The sequence below is a fragment of the Manis pentadactyla genome, chromosome 4, assembly GCF_030020395.1.
Source record: "Manis pentadactyla isolate mManPen7 chromosome 4, mManPen7.hap1, whole genome shotgun sequence".
Taxonomy (NCBI): domain Eukaryota; kingdom Metazoa; phylum Chordata; class Mammalia; order Pholidota; family Manidae; genus Manis; species Manis pentadactyla.
The window spans coordinates 109,431,202-109,437,201 of NC_080022.1; positions in this window are offsets into that span (position 1 = coordinate 109,431,202).

Sequence of the window (6,000 nt, forward strand, 5' to 3'; positions counted from 1 at the left end):
AACCTTTGAAGGCTGACCCAGAAAGAAACAGAAAATCTGAACAGACCAATTACCAGCAATGAAATTGAACTGGTAATCAAAAACCTACCTAAGAACAAAACCCCTGGACCAGATGGCTTCACCACTGAATTTTATCATACATTTAGTGAAGACCCAATACTCATCCTCCTTAAAGTTTTCCAAAATATAGAAGAGGAGGAAATACTTCCAAACTCATACTATGAGGCCAACATCACTCTAATACCAAAACCAGGCATACACCACAAAAAAAGAAAATTACAGACCAATATCTCTGATGAACATGGATGCAAAAATACTCAACAAAATATTAGCAAACCAAATTCAAAAATACATCAGAAAGATTACCCATTATGATCAAGTAGGATTTATGCCAGGGAGGCAAGGGTGGTACAACATTAGAAAATCCATCAACATCATCCACCTATTCAACGTAGTACTGGAGGTCCTTGCCACTGCAATCAGACAACATAAAGAAATAAAAGGCATCCAGATTGGCAAGGTAGAAGTTAAACTGTCCCTGTTTGCAGATGACATGATATTGTACATGAAAAACATTAAGAATCCACTCCAAAACTACCAGATCTAATATCTGAATTCAGCAAAGTTGCAGGATACAAAATTAATATGCAGAAATCTCTGGCATTCCTATACACTAATGATGAACTTGCAGAAAGAGAAAGCAGGAAAACAATTCCCCTCACAATTGCATCAAAAAGAATAAAATACCAAGGAATAAACCTAACTAAGGAAGTGAAAGACTTATACTCTGAAAACTACAAGACACTCATGAGAGAAATTAAAGAAGATACCAATAAATGGAAACACATCCCATGCTCATGGATAGGAAGAATTAATATTGTCAAAATGGCCATCCTGCCTAAAGCAATCTACAGATTCAATGCAATCTCTATCAAAATACCAACAGCATTCTTCAACGAACTAGAGAAAATCATCCCAAAATTCATATGGAACCACAAAAGACCTCAAATAGCCAAAGCGATCCTAAGAAGGAAGAATAAAGCAGGGGAATTACGCTCCCCAACTTCAAGCTCTACTACAAAGCCATAGTAATCAAGACAATTTGGTACTGGCACAAGAACAGACCCATAGACCAATGGAACAGGCTAGAGAGCCCTGATATAAACCCAATTACATATGGTCAATTAATATACAATAAAGGAACCATGGATATACAGTGGGAAAATGACAGCCTCTTCGACAGCTGGTGTTGGCAAAACTGAAAGAAAAGGAGCAACACACAGCAGCAATTCACCGGAGAATTCTGCTTTATTAGGGAAAGGTGCTGGGTTATATAGGAAGGGGCATGGGGTGATTGTGGTGTCACTTCTACGGGGCTGGTGGCTATTGGCTAGGTGCTGGGATTAGGGGGGTGAGGGGTGATTGGGCTTCAGGTGGTGCCAGCGGGAACCGAGGACCCGGAAGAGAAGCAGGAGGTTCGCCATCTTATGGGTGGGGGCCCTTCAAAAACTGGACAGCTACATGCAAGAGAATGAAACTGGGTTATGGTTGAACCCCATACACAAAAGTAAACTCAATATAGATTAAAGACTTGAATGTAAGTCATGAAAGCATAAAACTCTTAGAAAACAGCATAGGCAAACATCTCCTCAATATAAACATGAGCAACTTCTTCGTGAACGCATCTCCTCAAGAAAGGGAAACAAAAGTATAAATGAACACATGGGACTACATCAAACTAAAAAGTTTTTGTACAGCAAAGGACATCATCAACAAAACAAAAAGGCATCCTACAGTATGGGAGAATATATTTGTAAATGACATATCCGACAAGGGGTTAACATCCAAAATATGTACAGAACTTAGACACCTCAACACTCACAAAGCAAATAACCTGATTAACAAATGGGCAGAGGATATGAAGAGACGGTTCTCCAAATAAGAAATTCAGATGGCCAACAGACACATAAAAAGATGCTCCACATCACTAATCATCAGGGAAATGCAAATCAAAACCACAATGAGATATCACCTCACACCAGTAAGGATGACCAGCATCGAAAAGACCAAGAACAACAGATGCTGGCGAGGATGCAGAGAAAGGGGAACCGTCCTACACTGCTGGTGGGAATGTAAGCTAGTTCAACCATTGTGGAAAGCAATATGGAGGTTGGTCAAAAAAACTAAAAATAGAAATACCATTTAACCCCAGAATCACACTCCTTGGAATATACCCAAAGAATACAACTTCTCAGATTCAAAAAGACATATGTACCCCTATGTTTATTTCAGCACTTTTTACAATAGCCAAGATATGGAAGCAACCTAGGTGTCCATCAGTAGATGAGTGGATAAAGAAGATGTGGTACATAGATACAATAAATACTATTCAGCCATAAGAAAGAAAGAAATCCTACCATTTGCAACAACATGGATGGAGCTGGAGGATGTTATGCTCAGTGAAATAAGCCAGGTGGAGAAAGACAAATGCCAAATGATCTCCCACATTTGTGGAGTATGACAATGAAGCAAAACTGAAGGAACAAAATGGCAGCAGACTCAGAGACTCCAAGAATGAACTAGTGGTTACCAAATGGGAGGGGTGTGGAAGGGTGGGTGGGGAGGGAGGGAGAAGGGGATTGAGAGGTTTTATGTTTAGTACACATGGTGTGGGGGATCACGGGGAGAACAGTTTAGCACAGAGAAGGCACATAGTGGATCTGTGGCATCTTGCTGCACTGATGGACAGTGACTTCATCAGAGTATGGGTGAGGACTTGATAATATGGGTAAATGTAGAAACCACATTGTTTTTTCATGTGAAACCTTCATAAGAATGTATATCAATCATACCTTAATAAAAATTTTAAAAAAAAGAATACTGTAACCCAGAGAGGCTGAGCAAACTGCCCACAAATAGGAAGCTAAAGAGCCACACCCAGAGCCAGGTGTTCCAACTACCAATCCCATAGTCTTTCCACATGTAATTGCTTCACTGTTACCAAAACTCACCGTGGTAGAATAATGCCACCATCCCAAAGTGTCAATAATCTAATCATTTATTCTACATTAAAGATTATAAATTGGAATTTGCATTTGTAACTGGTTATGTCTCATGTTCTAGAGATTTATTTGCATCAAATAAAACAATTGAGTCACCACGGGAAGGCATCCCTCTGAAAGACCCAAGAAACTGACTCTGGTGGTAGGAATAGACAACCATCCCTGTGACACTCTCCCCATCTCTTTCAAAATGTTCCTCAAGAGGTATGGGATTGTTTATATTTTCAAGAACTTTCCAACTGCAAGCAGAAAAACTGACAACAAAAATAATTCAATCAATTGGGTACTATTAGTAGAGTGTCTTCAATGTCTATGGACCAAATAAGCAAAGCAAGTGCTAAATCAGAAAGCTGAATTTGTCCAAACCTGAGTGACTATAACTGCTCCAGAGCCTTGTTGACATTCCTGTTTTTCCATATTCTAACACGTCTTCTACTACATTCTCTCACACAGTGATGTCAGGAGATGGGGCTGCTCAAACATATTAGCCATGCTGGACTGGGAAGCCCTGGAAAGGAGAAGTTCATTTGAAGAGAAAGTGTAGGTTCTAGAATTTTTCAAGGAAAGCACAAGCTTTAAGAATCGACATTTTCTGGATGTTCTCAAAAGAAAGATGATTTTGGGTTTCTTTCCATCTCTTCTCTGACTTCTTGCCTCACTGATATTGGGGAACAGCCTTGACCAGTTGTTTGTTTGTTTTTTAATTTAAGTATCATTGATATACAATCTTACAAAGTTTTCACATGAATAACATTATGGTTTCAACATTCACCCATTGTATCAAGTCCTCACTCGCGCCCATTGTAGTCACTGTCTATCAGCATTACTTGTCTTCTCTTCTCTGTGCTGTACTGCCTTCCCTATGACCTACCTATATTGTGATCGCAAATCATAGTGCCCCTTAATCCCTTTCTCCCTCTCCACTAACGCTCCTCAACCCCTTCCCTTTGGTAACCATTAGTCCCTTCTCCATGTCTGTGAGTCTGCTGCTATTCAGTTTTGCTTTGTTTTTATACTCCACAAATGAGTGAAGTCATTTCGTACTTGTCTTTCTCCACCTGACTTATTTCACTTAGTATAATACCCTCTGAGATCCATCCATGCTGTTGCAAATGGTAGGATTTCTTTTCTTTTTATGGTGGAATAATATTTCATTGTGTGTATGTACCACCTCTTCTTCATCCATTCATCTATTGATAGACACTTAGTTTGCTTCCATATCTTGGCCATTGTGATTAGTGCAGTGATAAGCATAGGAGTGCATATGTCTTTTTGAGTCAGGGTTCTTGTTTTCTTCAAGTAAATTCCTAGGAGTGGAATTACTGGGTCAAATGGTATTTCTATTTTTAGTTTTTTGAGGAACCTCCATATTGCTTTCCACAACGGTTGAACTAATCTACATTCCGACCTATGGTGTAGGAGGATTCCCCTTTCTCTGCACCCTTGCCAGCATTTGTTGTTTCTTGTCTTTTGGATGTTGACCATCCTAACTGGAGTGAGGTAATATCTCATTGTGGTTTTAATTTGCATTTCCCTGATGGTTAGTGATGTGGAGCATCTTCTCATGTGCCTGTTTGCCATCTGAATTTCTTCTTTGGAGAAGTGTCTGTTCATATCTTCCACCCATTTTTTAATCAGGTTATTTGTTTTTTGGGTATTGAAGCATATGAGTTCTTTATATATTTTGGATGTTAACCCCGTATTGAATAAATCATTTATGAATATATTCTTCCATACTGTAGGATATCTTTTTGTTCTACTGATGGTGTCCTTCGCTGTACAGAAGCTTTTCAGCTTGATATAGTCCCACTTGTTCATTTTTGCTTTTGTTTCCCTTGCCCAGGGGAATATGTTCATGAAGAAGTCGCTCATGTTTATGTCCAAGAGATTTTTGCCTATGTTTTCTTCTTAGAGTTTTATCGTTTTGTGACTTACATTCAGGTCTTTGATCCATTTCGAGTTTACTTTTGTGTATGGAGTTAGACAATAATCCAGTTCATTCTCTTACATGTAGCTGTCCAATTTTTCTAACACCAGTTGTTGAAGAAGCTGTTATTTCCCCATTGTATATTCATGGTTCCTTTATCATATATTAATTAACTATATATGTGTGGGTTTATATCTGGGCTCTCTCTTCTCTTCCATTGATCTATGGGTCTGTTCTTGTGCCAATACCAAATTGTTTTGATTACTGTAATTTTAGTAGAGCTTGAAGTCAGGGAGCATAATCCCCCCAGTTGTGTTCTTTCTCAGGATTTCTTTGGTTATTTGGGGTCTTTTGTGGTTCCACATGAATTTTAGAACTATTTGTTCTAGTTCATTGAAAAATGTTGTTGCTAGTTTTTTAGGGATTGCATTGGATCTGTAGATTGTTTTAGGCAGGATGGCCATTTTGACAATATTAATTCTTCCTATCCATGACCATGGGATGAAGTTCCATTTATTGGTGTCTTCTTTATTTTCTCTCATGAGTGTCTTGTGGTTTCAGAGTATAGGTCTTTCACCTCCTTGATTAGATTTATTCCTAGTATTATTCTTTTGATGCAATTGTAAATGGAGTCATTTTCCTGATTTCTCTTTCTGCTAATTCCTTGTTAGTATATGCAACAGATTTCTGTGTACTGACTTTGTATCCTGCAACTTTGCTGAATTAAGTTATTCTAACAATTTTTTTAGTGAAGTCTTTAGGGTTTTCTGTGTATAATATCATGTCATCTACAAACAGTAACAGTTTAACTTCTTCTTTACCAATTTAGATGCCTTTTGTTTCTTTGTGTTGTCTTCCTGCTATGGCTAGGACCTCCAGTACTATGTTGAGTAAAAGTGGTGAGAGTGGGCAACCTTGTCTTGTTCCCAATCTTGGAGGAAAAGCTTTCAGCTTTTCACTGTTAAGTATCATGTTAGCTGTGGATTTGTCATATATGACTTTTTTATGTTG